Raw genomic sequence first — 14818 nt, 5'->3', positions numbered from 1 at the left:
GGCTCAGAGCTAAAGGAACATTAATCAACAGCCAAGACTAAGTGACTAAATATAGTGTCCGTGCTGGAGGAAGGGAGCTTGTATCTGGTTCCATACGCTCTGATGCCAGGGGCTTTTATCAACGAAGACTGAGGGAGAATCTTTAAAAAGAAATATTTGAGTAAGAATGATTTATCATGTGATTGGGAAGAGTCCACTGGGAAGGGTGACTGGCCAAGTCCGTGTTGACTAAGTAGATCAAGAATGAGTGCCGCAGATATGCCTCAGTTTTAAATGCCTGTTTGCTGGTCTCATTAATCTGCTAAATTACCCAGCTCAAATTGCTTATGTGTAAGTGTTACATCAAGGTACACTATTTTGTATTAGCTGCCATATAAAAAGGAAACAGCCACCGAAGGTAGGAGAGAGTGAGGGTGAGTTATTGGCTGTTAAATAATCCAGCAACAAAGTACTTACTCATGGGGAACAAAAATTGCCAAGAAATATTCACATGGGTAACTGATAATGTCTAATTTGTTCCCAGAATCACACATCATTGTTTCTGCATACTTAAGAGAGAGGCAAAAACAGCAAAGGAGAGAAACAAATATACACAGACACACAAATAATTAACAGGCAAGCAATCATAGAGTCCGGTATTAGATGTAGAATATGGTGAAGACACAGCAGAAGAAACATTTATTATGAGCAAAGATGAAAAAACTTGACATGAGGGCTGACTGATCGCAGTTATGAATAACAATTCCTAAATCATCCATGGCAAACGCTTCTTGCAAAGGAAATGAATTGTTGCAACACAATACATCCTTGTTGTATCGATATGATTAGCTAGTTATCCATAACATGTTGTAATTTGTTTTGATTTTTAAGTGTTCTTTAGCTGCAGAGCCTTAATGAGGCTTCTCTAAATTGATTAGGAACTGCGAGATACAGCATGGTTCACAGATTATTTCAGAGAGCTGTCAAGATCCTGTGACTTTCATTTCATTGGATTTAATGATCGTTGGAAAAGGTGTGCATTACAGCCAGATCCAATCACATTTGTCAGCGTGATCCTTTCAAGTGCAATTCAATTAAAGTGTTATTCTCTAATTTTATTATTGCTCAAGCTGAGTGCTAATGCTGGCTACCAATAAAGCTACAGGTAGATAATGGTATACAATTTAATTTAACTAATTGGAGTTTAGTGATCTAACATGCTTTTCATATCTTAATTCTTTGAATAATCTTTGATTTTTGCATCTGCTACAATTCTTTTAATGGAAAAGGGCAACTGAAAACATCAGTTACATTTGTGATTAAATTATCTAGTAACATCTGCCTTTAACAGTGTATCAGTATGCATGCGAATTTTCTGCTATTACCTGCCACTTGCATCCATTTTCCATTGTCAGTGTGCTTGACCTTGAAATTAATTTATCTAACTGTGCTTACATTCCTTATTAAGTTAACTGCAGCACTGGAGTGCCAGAAACATTCTCACTGAGGGGATGCTGCCTATATGACAAATTAAAGGGTCAGGAGAAGAGATAAACCAGTCCTTCCAACTAGACAAAGCCCATATTTTTTCCTACATTATGAAGAGTTACAGGTAAATAAAGTACAAATGCAAGAGCATGTAGCTACACAGGGTTAAGATTATTTTATTTACTCGTAAACTCCTCACTACTGCTTTCTGATACCAATGTTTTTGTTGGTTTCTTATGTTTGCTTTATTTGGGGACAATATTAACACTTGAAGACTGAGGAGAGGCCAAGTTATCTTAGTTGTGAATTTAAAGCAGGGAATTCTGTGGTTGCAGTGCCCCCAGCTCGCTGAGTTCGGGATTCTGCTGTGAACTGAGTGAACCTGAACGTTTTTCAGTGAGGCACAACAAAAACTGAACTCCAGGAAGGTGGTGCTGTCCTGTCTCTTCTAGATACTTGTGTTGGCTGTCACCCTATGTATGGCTATGGTCCCTTGATGTGAACAGTAACGTTTAGACTTAGGCAAACTTTTCTGTATTTTTATATATAGAAAATGGAAGAAATGTAGCCCACATCCCCTTGTGCAGCAGGATAGCTTTATTTTGGACTCTTTCTGCTCGCTTTCTCTTTTCCACAGAGCCCTGGTATTAGTGCAGAAATCAAGGTTTCTGTTTCCTTCAAGTGTGTTCTGGTTTTCTGCCAGTGACGAAGCCACTAAGTCACCCCTGGTTCCGAAGCCACTGTAGGTGACAGCAGTGGCAGTGTGGGCTTTCAGTCTCCCTGACTTCTCACTCAGGTACTCCCGCAAACAAATGCATCGCTGTCCTTAATGGGTTTGTGACATCCCCGTGATAAAGGGAGGTGCTGTCATTCTCAAGATCTAGATGACAGTAAAGGCACAGGGGAGCACAGGGAGCCACCTAAGGCTGGGCACAAAGCCCGTGTGCAGGTTGTGCTGGACACAGGGAGCAGGGATGAACAAGGGGAGTCACCCAGGTCTCCTAATGGCCCCATGACCAGCCTTCTCTGGCAGACCTGGCAGCTGTAGCCAAAAAATGAATTCTCCTTTTTCTGCTCTATTGCATATGGATTCATGTTCTTCCCATTTAGCAGCTTTTGAAAAGAAATCAAAAGCACTTACAAGCCCTGTTTCTGGATGTCATGAAGGTTTTTTTTACCAAATGCAAAGAGATTCCACTGAAAAAGCATCGTCACTTTCTCTTCCGTGTTCTTCAGCTATGAGTTTTCCAGAAAGAATGAGCACAAAGACCTTTTCCATATGTCCTTACTCAGCCGTGTGCTCAATTTCTAGCTACACTTTGTTATGGCACACTTTCAAAAATACATAATCCAATATCTAGCATCAGTTGTTTGCCTAAGACCATAGTCGATCAGATAGTTGGGAAATCACAAAGTGTCTTTCTTCCTGGTGTGAGTCATTGCCGGCGCTTGACATGATCTTTCACACTTTAGATGAATTGAGTCCAGATTTCAACAGCTGGCTTCTAGTTTAAAAAAAAAAGTCAGAATGTGTAAGAATTGATGTCAAAGGCAGGGTGGAGGGCTCCCTCTGTGTGTGTGCATACTGGCCTTCGCTTGATTTATATGTGAGAGTGGGGATACTGGCTGCAGTCAGTGACTTGGCATTGGAATGAGCATGAGAAAATCCTGAATGTAACCGAGGCTACTGATTGTTGATGCTGGGAATTCACTGATCATTGTCAAACATGTTGTGTTTAAAAAGTCTTGACAAGTGATTCATTCTGTCCGTACTATCTGTCAAAATCATGACATCGCTGACGCAACATCACTGCTCACGTGTATGCAATTAGTTGACTTAATTATGGTAATGCCCTGTGTAAGTTTTCCTGCTTTTCCTGCTGTGTCTGGAAATCTTTTGACTTCCCAGGACAACAAAATTTGCTGATTCTGTCATTTGTACCTTGTGGCTACTGTGTTTGATTTAGTGTTTGGTTGAACTACTTTTAAACTGTGGATACTTACTGACAAAAATTTCCTAACTAGTGTAGAAGCTTGTCATTTGATGGTGCTGTGCTTAGCTTGTACTATCACTCAAGTATATTCCTAAAAACAAAATGAATCAAGACACATGTCTCCTTAAAATGGCTAAGCTGAGTTCTATATTTATAGTATTTTAATGACATCAAATCCAATTCACAGGGTTAAAAAAGGGTTGATGGGCCTTTGCTAGCTGTGAACTTAGCCTAGGAACTAAGAACTAAGCTGGGCTCTCTCTGGGGTGTTCTAACCTGGAAATAAAGATCCTGCTGATCAGATTCACTTCTCATTTGCCCAGCACCAATCTCTTCCCTGAAGAGACTCATTTTTCAAATTAAATGAGCCATTTAACTACCCCCGTGCTGGATGCCGTGGTGTTTGCTACAGAACTCAAAATTAAAGAGATGCCACTGAAATGATGCATCTTCTTGCTGTTGTCTTTGTGAGGATTGCACAAGGATCCTGCAGAAAGACTTGAACTTCAGTATTGGTTTAGAAACAGCAAACTTTCCTTTTCATCACAGTCAGGATTTCTGCTCAGGTCACTTGACACGTGTGCAGTGCTGAAATATTTCAACAGATAATTTTATCCACACATAATCACAACCATAACTGTTTCTTGAAGTGCAATGTATCTTACTGAAATATTTTTATTTATTTTATGTAACATTCCAGGTTTACGTTCAGAGAAACTCTTGAGAAGCAGGAAGATACAGTTTTTGTAAACTAAGCAGTGTTATATTCACTCTCACTCGAGCAGCTCTATTTAGATTTTCCAACTGGGATAAATAGAGGAAATGTATTCAGATCTAAGTACTTTGTCATGATCCAGTGAAGTGGAGTCTGTACACCAGACCTAGCAAACTGTTAAATGATGCCGTGGGTGCAGAGCTAGTGGAATTTAAGATGAGAAGGATTTATTTTGTGTATATTACTTTTTTGTTTCTTCTTGTATATTTTTCAGAAGTGTTTTATTGCTTCTATCAATTGCAAGAGTACATAAAACTTTAATGATAAAGCAGTAAAAGAAATGACCTCCAAATATTACTGCAGATCCCTTGATAGATTTCTGTGCACTCTGCAACCTTTGTCTGTGCTAATTAAATAACAGGCAGAATAATTCTGGGAATGCTTATGGGTAGCACTGCTGTGGTGCTATTTCCAGAATGGATTTTTTTTCCCTTAAAGCTCCTTGTCTCGGAAGCAAACCCAGAGCCATTTAACCAGAGAGGTACCAATCCCCAACCTGCCTACAGTGATTAACACAGTAACAGGAATAGAAATGAGTGTGGAGGCAAAAAATACTCAAGATTATAGCAAGACATCATTAAAGCTGTGCACAAATGGACAGAACTGGCGGGAAAATGTTTGGTGGATTCTGGAACATCTGCTTTTCGAAATCATCATTAAGATGATAAAGACAGTCTGTTTTTCCATTCAACGCATTGTGTGTATTGTCTTGTACAACTTGTGGTTGGGGAAGTTTCTGTTTTCCATCCGAGTCTTAAACATGTTATTCAACAGCTTTACTATTAGTGCCTGACTAAACTCTGAGGTCTGAAAAACATGTGTTTTCAGAACCCAAAACTTTTTGTTTCTACTCCAACTGGTTTGTGTTACGGTAGTACAGCAAGCTCCCAAATGGATTTGAAGCTCTGTTTAACTGAGCTCCGGTGTTGAGTGAGAGTCCCTGCCCTGGAAAATATAACCTAAAGGGGAGATAAAGCTTAATTTAGAAGCACCAAAAAAGAGAGGAAACAGAAGCCCTGGCTGGTAAGATGTCTGCCCACTGCTTTGCTGTCGGCGGAACATCTGCTGAGCAGAAAGTGAGATCCAGATTCCTTGCTGCTGCATGTGTCCAGCGTACCCATCCTTCTGCTGCAGAGCTTTCTTGTCTTTGCTGCCCTACCAGGAGAAGACGACAGTATTTGTTATCTCATAAACCTATTTGAGTCTCGTCAACTTTTAAAATGTTCCAATGATGGGTAGGACAGCTAAATATTCCCAAGGTAAAGGTTTAACTGATGTGAAACCTAAATGAGTTTCCAACCACAGTCCAATAGCACACATGTGACTTTGACAGTCTGTTTTCAAGCCTCTGGCAGCATTTCAGGTGTTCAAAGAAGTAAGTACAGAATGCTTGCAGCAGTTAACAAGAATATGCAGTGTGCAAGGGCACTTCAGAAGCTGCATCAGAGATAGAAGTCCAAACTCTGGATGGCCCCAGGCTGGGCAATGCTGGCTTCAGGGATAGAACACTGAACCACGACGTGCTGTCCCCAGCCATCCCCACTCTTGCTGTTGTGTGGTGGTAACGGACATGCCGCACCTTATTGCAACAACACGGGTGCTGATCTTGGCTCTCGAGCAGATCAGGCTCTGAGAGGGCCAAGAGGACCGGGAGGGCTCTGTAGATGGAAGCCGCTGGGTCGACTGGCATTCAGAGGCAAACGGCCCCGTGCTGAGCTCAGCTGTAACCTGTGTAGCGCGGCTCCCAGCGCCGGGCTCTGTGCGAGCTGCAGCTTCCTCCCTGAGGGAGGAACCGATGTTTGCTGTGAGGCAGCAGAGGGCTTGTGTCACCTGATCTGACGGGTGCAGAAAATGCCTTTTTGGGAGGTGAGCGTAGGTGGGATGTCGCGGCTCTGGACTAGCTCTCCATCAGTCCTTACTGTCCCCGTGGCTTGAGCTGCCTCAGCCTCATGCCACGTTATTGCTATGGGCTGTGGTTGAACAGATCCACAGAGTCTGGGAAACATGAAGGACCCAACTTTGTATGCGTGTTCTCTAGATTGAGAACTTGGCCAGAACTCAGACTTGTCTTCCTCTGTGCGCAGAGGCTGAGGCAAGACAGCAGTTGGCTTATTACAGCGAGTGTTTATTCTTCGTATTAACTGGTAGTATAATTAAGTGAGCAATTTATTTCATTCATAGAACAAATTAGGATGCTTTTGAAGTAGAGCCCCTATCTACTAGCATAGTACTCAGTGTAGACTGTCATTTCAAGGAAACTTTTTAGCTATGATTGGTGTTTATTTTAATGCTGAACTCTTGCCAAGCAGGGCAAGAAGAAACACAAACGCTTTCTGCATGGAAGTATTTGCTGCAGTTGAGACACTGATATTTTCCTGCAGCCAATGCAACATTTCTGCTCTGGTGATGACGTGGTCTTGCAAAGCTTCCCAGAATCACAGACCTCTCTCTCCCGAACACAGTAATTCCTGGAATGGCGATAGTTTGAAGAGGTTGCAGGAGGTATCCCGAGTGATAGAGGTGTATTTTAGGATACTTGTGGGCTGACTCATTTCTAGATTGTGGTGTCGTATATTTTTGTTTCTATTTTTAATCACTGTGCTAGTTTGCAGAGGAGTTTTTTTATAATGTTAATGTCTACTGCAACACACACTGCATAATTCATGCAACAGAGCCATGTATTGTTTTTGAAAGCTGCATCAACTCTGAGCATAAAGACAAATTATGAGTAGTAGTGACCAGAAAAGAACTGCACCTGTGATACTGTTTCCACTTGATTTGGTCTCCTTGGCTTTTTAAATTTACCGCTTTCAGAAATTCCGGGTGAGCTCTGAAGAGCGGTGGTTTTGATCCTCTCCCGTGGTGCTGCAGTCTGCCCGCAGCACAGCCTGGGGAGTTCTGGGGGCTGCTGCAGCTTGGTGCACTCAGGGAAGGCTCCGGAGGGGTCACTTTTTTGGCCTGAGGTTGCCAGAACATCAGAAGTGTGTGTGCATGCCCTGACGTTCCCCTGCTTGCTGCCTGCACCGGCTTTTGTGCAGGGAGCGACGCTGCCGGCAGAGCAGGATTTCCAGGTCCCCACTGCGCAACAACCTGGAGCACCTTTGAGTGCTGACTCAGCCGTGCCTCCTCTGGGCAGGCTCCTGAAGTCCTCCTGCCCTGCCTCCGAACACAAAGTAGTTTGAAGTGACTTGTCATCTTTTTTGTTGTTGTTGTTTCCGCAGGTCATTAGCATAAAATTCAAATAGGTTAAATATGATTCATCTCTCTAACGCTGGGAGGGGACAGAGGTCTGGCTATCTCAGGTAGTCAGAGCAGAATTCAAAGCCCGTCGCGGTGCTTTCAAGCAGCAATAGGTTACTCATTACTGCGGCTTTGAATGGGTTCCCTGTGGGTTGTGTGCGTCTCAGCCACCATCACTACTGGCACCGACCAATTAGTGTCACAAGCACTTTTCGAAAAGGGCCAAGCAGGGAACGTGTGTGGAGCTATTCTCCCACCTGCTGTTATTACTGGTGAAGCTGGAGGGATCTGGCCTGCCAGCATGCTATCTGTTCGGGAGCTAATTAGTTTGGGAGATTACGGAAAGCAGGATATATAAGCTGCCTGATCGATCTCCTCCACAGCCCTGCAAAGGAAATAGGTAAATGTCATTTTCATAACAGCGGCATGAAAACCGAGGAGTAGAGGTCAGATGTGCTCCCAGGCCAGTGTCCACAGCTGCTGGGGGCAGACACCCCCCTGTGAATATCTGCGGGGTACAAAGCTGCCCCTTTTGGGGGAACCGCTGAGGGAGCACGAGCAGCAGGCGAGCGCAGGAGGAGAGCCCATGTTCGGGATGTGCTGGAGTCAGGCTTCTCCAGAGGGGCTGTGCTGCAAGCCACCCCATGCCCTTTGTCCCCACCGTGGTGCCCCCGCTGCACTCCCTCAAACTGTCCCTCACTTTCCCAAATGCTCCTCTCTTATTCTGCTTTCCATGGCCTGTGCCGTTCGGCTGCTGGAGGGGACACTTGATAAGTGCAGTTTATGCCAGTTGGGAGGCAGGGGGTTTTGGCTGCTACTTAATTACTCAGGTCAGTGAAAATAATGACAAGGATTTTCTTAGATGTGCATTCAGAGAAATCTGTGGTTAAGATTCTATCAAAAATGAAAAACAGTGTGCAGCAAAATAATTATTTTTGTAAGGCTTTTCAGTTTTTACCAATGATGAAGGAAACAGCAGGAGTTCGCAAAGGGAATATATTTTATTGATGCCAAGGAATTATTGCATCAGTATTAGAACTTCAGGGGCATGTAAATGTTCGGGACAGTGAAACATTGCATCGTTATGGAAATAATATGCCTTTGAATAAGAGAGAGAAAACATGTGGGTGTTGTGAAGAAGTTATTTCTATGACTATCTGGGTGATTTGGAAATATGCTACCGCTCAAGTGGGTTGCAGACAATTCTTGTCCTTCCTCTTATGCTACTCACCTATATCTGTGGGATATCTCTTAAAAAAAAATAAAATCAGGCACATTTTAAAGAAATAACAGCCTGTGCCTATTGATAAATGAGTGAATAAGGATGAGTTTGCTCTAAGTCACTGTCTAGAATTTGTGTTCTAAAACATTCCAAAGCTTTTTGTTTTGGTCAAGAAAGAGAAGTGTTTTCCTTTGCCATAGCGTCCCGTTTCAGTGTTCCAGTCTAATGTGCAAAAGCCCAAGTTTGTTTCCTGATGAGTTCAAGAAAGGCCCCCCCAGTGCCAGTTGTGTGATGTGCCCAGGGCTGCACAGAGAGCCCTGTGCCGGCACAGGGACCAGCAGCAGAGTCCCCATCCCCACAGCACGTGAGGGACACGGAGACACCCGGCTCAGGAGCCTCCGCAAACGCTGCCATGTGCCAGGGAGGTGCCAGGGCTGCTTTCCAAGGGTGTTGAGAGCCGTCACAGAGGTACCTTTCACATCTCCAGCTGCCCTCTGCAGGTGCTGTTCCTGTTTTTCTGTTTCCCTCTTAGCATTTGAAATGCAGATCTTGTTCACTTCAGTTGGCCTCTCATCCTCAGGACCAAAAGTTGGGTTCCCTCTGAGGGAGAAGTGGGCAGTTAGGAGTCCAGATGCACTTTTCCCTCTTTCTTACAGCCTTCTTTCTCCATACTGTTAAGATGGTGCCAGCTATAAATGTGTTTTCTGTTTCAGTTTTAATGCCATTTCTATGCTGGCCAAACCCTTGTTAGGCAAAATCTAATTGTAGCTGCAATTATCCCCACATAGCTTGCTTAATTAAAGGACCATTGTATACTCTACCGCTAAACATACTTTTGGGATATGAGAATTGCTAGAACAAATTTTTCTGCTACAGTTACAGTAGCGGAGCCTTTTTGACACCAGCCCCAGCCTTGCCAGGACCTCACAGCTGAGCAGCTGCTGGAGAAATCCAGTACCCCCAGGAACCGGCCCTGAAGAGCCCGTTCACTCATTCATTCACCCATTGCCTCTCAGCTGGGCATTGCTCTGGAGTTGGGTGTTTTGAACCTGTGAAGAAGTTTAGAGAAAGAGCACCTGGAAGCTCTTTGGAAGTGAAGCTGAAGAGGATCCACCTTTCACAGTCTCTCCTGCTCAAGCTCAGTCCTGTCCTTACATTCATCTTTTAAGGAGATCCCATGCTCCCATATTTACATGTCTGCCTTCCCCCCTTCAACAATGCAAGACTTTGACCTACTATTCTTAACCTTAACTGACAAAAAGATTGTAATATAAATAGGACATTTATAACCAGCATTGGAAATCTCTTCTGTTGTGTGATTATCTACAAAGTGTTATTACCCCCTTTTTGCACAGGAAAATACGCCTAGATTTTCATTGATCCATCCTGAATCAATGCTTTTAAAAATCTTAGACACATTTTACTTAAGAGCAAAAGCATGCATTTTATGTTTTGACATGGTATTATTGATTGGAAAGGAGAGAGCAGTGCTCTCCACCTGACTGTCTCAGTTTCTTAGTCTGGCAGTGTCTGGTAGCACAACATCCTTAATGGCTTTGCTCCTGTTTTCTCTGCTTGTTGCCTCTCCTCTTTATCCTCCCAGTCCTCAGCACGGTGCCTTTCTCAGTTTTTTAAAGTAATCAATACTGTGCTCAAGCCTCCTGCTGTTTGCTGTCACTCATATTTGGCACAGCTATAAATTATGTATAGGTCTTTCTCGGCCCATATAACATTTCTATTGCATTTGTCAATTGCTAATCAATAGTTCACTTTTCTTATCCTCAAAGACACACACGTTCTGAAGTTTTAATGCAAGCAGATTTCCCCTGCACACATAGATGAGGAGAGCGCTGTGACTTCAGCTGGGCAGCTAGAAGATGCAGAGGTACGAATCTAGACCTGGTGTTGCATTTGAGAAGACATTCACATAAATCTCCTATCTCTAACGCTTTGCTTTCTGCATTTCACTGCGGAGTTGCTTCCTCCGTGGGCAGGGTAGGCAGTGCTTTAGCATGGCTTTGCTTACCTGTGACCCTTTCAACCTCCACTGCACAAGATGCTCACAGTGGCAGGATGTTTGAACTTCCAGAGCTAATGGCATCTGACATTTAAGTCAACCTTAAAGAAATCTCGGCAAACCCAGTCACTTAAACTAATATGGCAGTGTCTCTTTAAGGAGGCATATTGACAGTCTTCGTAAAATGTCATGTTATGTTGATGTCTCAATCAAGTGCATGACTCTCCCATCCCCCCTCCCCAAGTTTTTGCAAGCTTTGAAATTGGGTTGTAAGACAAAAAGGGAACAAATAATTCTTTTGTATAAAAAGTGCATCTGAAAAAAATTGTATTGCTGACTATCTGAAATAAGTGAGCAAGCCCTGTAGCATCAGCTTCTGCTGCAGCATCTTTAATACATACACAGGTGCCGTTAGCTGAGGCAAGGAGAAAGTAGCAGTGGAGAGAGACTGCTTGAAACCATATTTTGCTTTAGGCAAAACAGTGTGCTAAAAGAGCTGAAAACAAGAAAAGCTGCCTACTGCTATCCCTGCAACATTAAACATCAAAACTCGAGCCATTTGCTGCTGAAGGTTGGTTGCTTGAATAAATGCTCAAGATTTGAGAAACTGCTGGTCACAATGGGGAGAAGAGAGAGCTTATTCCTTCAAAACCCTGACACCTCTCGGCACTCCAGAAGACCGTTTCCTGCCTAAGTAAATCCTCAATTAGGGCTGTTGGCTGCAGATCCTGGAGCTGGGCTGGACGGCGGGATTTGCCATGTACAGCTACATGTGCTACAGCAGTTTCTGAGCCGGCGTCCAACAGGGTTTGGCCTCCAGGCCACGCTGCAAAGGTCTCTTCACTTTGGACCAGATGGTGTCACTTTTACTCACACTGGGTAGTATTTTCCTCCTTTAGAGGGCTGACATCTCAGCTAAACTACACTAAACTGAGTCCAGCTGTCTGGCTTTTCCAGGCTTTACTGATGGGAGACTGGGTTTTTGAAAGGGCATAATTCTCCGAATTGCAGAGTGCTCAGGGTGTTTGCGTGACTTCTCAGTGTCCAGGCTTTTGCCTGCACACTGGGGAGGTGTGAGCCAGGTGACATGCGGCAAGGACGGACCGAAATGACAAAAGCTTGTGCAAAGGGATGTGCAGCTCCAACTTTTTTGTTATAAGGGAATATAGAGGTTGATGCCAGATTGGCAATTTAAATGGTAAAGAGACAGTATTCTTATTGGCATAATAAAGAGTAGTTTCCTAGAAAGTTGATTCCCTAGCCTCCCCTCTCTTTCCCTGAGATCGTTTGAGGTTTTGTCGTGGCTGAGCAGAGGAGTTTGGCTGACTGGATGGTGAATCCAGATCATGGAGATCTGGAGCATGAATGTCTAGAGGTGGAGATCATGAAGATCTTGGTCTAAATCATGGAGACCAAGAGAAACTCCACTGGTTTTGGCTATTCCAGGTTTACACAGGTGTGATGAAGAGCATTATGCAGCACATTGCCTTCAGCCTGCCCGGAGCTCCCACCTACCCAAATACGGTGAGAGTCCCTGCCCCAGGAACGCGTGGCCTGAGCAGACAGGACAAGGTTGGGAGGACCGATAGCTACAAGGAATAAAGCAGGGATTGTCCAGTGTCGGAAGGCACAGGGGAGGCAGACTTGGGTGGCAGGATCACCTCTGCTGCCTTCCTTCTGAAGCTTCTGCCTGTTAGGAGAGTTCTGATAAGTGCTTGATAATTTGGGAAGGGCTCACTGCCCATGCCTTGTGCTGAGCATCAGAGTCACTTCCAGATGAGCCGTGTATTTCTGGGTAGAGGGGCCCTGTGCCTGTGTGCTTCTCGTTATACTTCTAGCAGGGTTTAATCCAGTCACTTCTAGCACAATATGTTAGATTTCTGGACTGAACTTATGCAGGAAAAAGAGAAAACATGCAGAAAGATGAATTCAGAGTGTAAGTGAAACTTCTTCGCAATGAGAGAAATGGGTTGTGTATGTGCTGCATAACAAACTCTCGGGTATGATCTGTGCTGTTTGGCTTCAGCGGCATCTCCTCTGCCAAAGGCTGAGCTATGTGACGAGTCAGGAAATTTGGGAAGAGCACAGGCTTTTGGTTCAGAGTCGTGACAAAATCCTTCAGTATGGGAGCTTATGTGGCTTAGCTGAGAATCCAGAAATTATTTTAATTTTTGTGACTTTTAACTTGCATTCTGTTTCTGGAGGATTAATAATTTTTCAACGTGTGCTGCTGAGTTGTAAGGGACATCAGACAGTAGCCTTTTCATTTTTGTCTTCTTTCTTCCATGTCTCTGGCAAATGGGGACAGATTAGCTGAGGTTGAGCGACGAGGTCACTGCCCTCAGCTGTCTTCTGTGTCCCCACTGCATGGTCAACTGAGCCATTTGTGAATTAGCTGCTGAGCCACTGGTTCCTACAGCACAGAGGTTTAAAGTGGGCTGAAATTGTTTATGGTTAACCTGTGCGTTAGTTCAGAGGCTGAACCATGGTGCAGAAGTGGTTTGGGTGCTGCTGTAGCAAGGGCCAGACAGTACGGACAGTAACACTTCCTTATCTCCCAGGCAGAGCTGGTGCCAGGTGTCTTTTAATTTGTGCAGTCTGGGGCAGCGATTATGGCTCTTACAGCTTGTTATAATTTGTATTTGTCCCTACACAACCTGTGTTCTGTCTCCTGAGAGCTCCTGTAGCTGTTGCATTCACCACCTTTCCCCAGCACAGAGAGTTTCTGTGTGTGCACAGGACCCACTGAAGTCAGCAGAGAAACCCAGGGGGAGAGATTGGGCCATGCAGAGAGAGTTGCAAGATGAATTAATTTTTTTCCCCCAATTTCTAATAAGATATTTTTCCTGGTTCTATTGGAGCTTAGGTCATCCCAGGAACACTCCTCTGTAAATATCACTTCTATAGAATTATTTTAAAAGACATTTGGTATTAATAGAATGAAGGCATACTGTTCTCAGCTCTGTGTCTGCCCACAGGCAGTACTGAGGATGTGTTGTTTTGATAGACAAACCAGCCAACTTGCATCCATCTTTCAGCTTTTATTGTTTCTGTTTGCTGGGCACCTTGTCATACTTGGAAGTAAGTGAGCCTGTGCCTTGCAGAATATACCTCTCAGTGCATCCTTTTGTATTTTGCTTTTCTAGAGTTTGTGTTTTACCTCAATATTGAACACTTCAGTTTTAGAGCAGATGATTAGGAAAGCTGGCAGGGCAAGAGCGACTTTTCTTGCTGAGACCCTTAGAATTGCTTGTTTGAACTCTGCTTTCGCTGATATCTGAGCAGTGCTCTCATACTGCTGCACGGGGCTCAGTGCCCAGCAGGATTCCCAGGCAAACCAGGTTGCTGGCCCTCGGATGGCAGGAAACCTTCCCGTCAGTGAAAATCCTCCATGGTCCTGCCAAGCCCTGCCAAGCCGCCCAGCAGGACCAGAAGTGCTGTTCGTTTCCCCCGGGCTCTAAATCTCATGGCGCCGATGGGAGCCGCTCATCCCTTTGGGGAAGGAACGGGGAAGAGGAGAGCGGGAGCCCCGCTGGCGCCCGCTGCCGAGCGGCTGTCGAGGGGCTGGGTTTGCAGGACTGTAAATCATGTGGAGCAAGAAAGCCCCGTTAGTTAATCCCAGATGAGGATCAGATCACCTGCCTTGCAGCCCAGACCATTTCCCCGGGACCACTGCACTGGCTCAGATCCTGTTGGCTCTAATTCCACCCTTTGTTCTATTTTTGTACGGTAGGTTTTTTAATTAGTAATTCTGTTGAATTTATAACACATTGCGACTGCATGTCCCCTGAGCATAAATAGAGCACAGAGAAGAAAGAAGGCAGTGATTTAATGCCAGATCATCATGGGCCCAATTCATAAAAATGTTATACTTTTTATATAGGAAAAGGAGCGTCCATGTAGCGTATTTGGAATTCATTGAATCTTCTTTCTTATGCATAAAAGTTGCCAACTGCTCATTACTCACTGAAGGGATTCATAACTCAAAAGAGGGCAGAGGCAAAAGAAAAATGAACATGCCCTACTTAATGTGTAAAATTCAAATATTAAAAAAAAAAAAAAAAAAAGAAAGAAAATCTGGCAGGGATACAGGGCAAGTAAAT

The sequence above is a fragment of the Streptopelia decaocto genome, assembly GCF_964273445.1.
Source record: "Streptopelia decaocto genome assembly, chromosome: 11".
Taxonomy (NCBI): Eukaryota; Metazoa; Chordata; class Aves; order Columbiformes; family Columbidae; genus Streptopelia; species Streptopelia decaocto.
The sequence above is the reverse complement of the archived record's forward strand: the minus strand, read 5'-3'. Positions refer to the sequence as shown.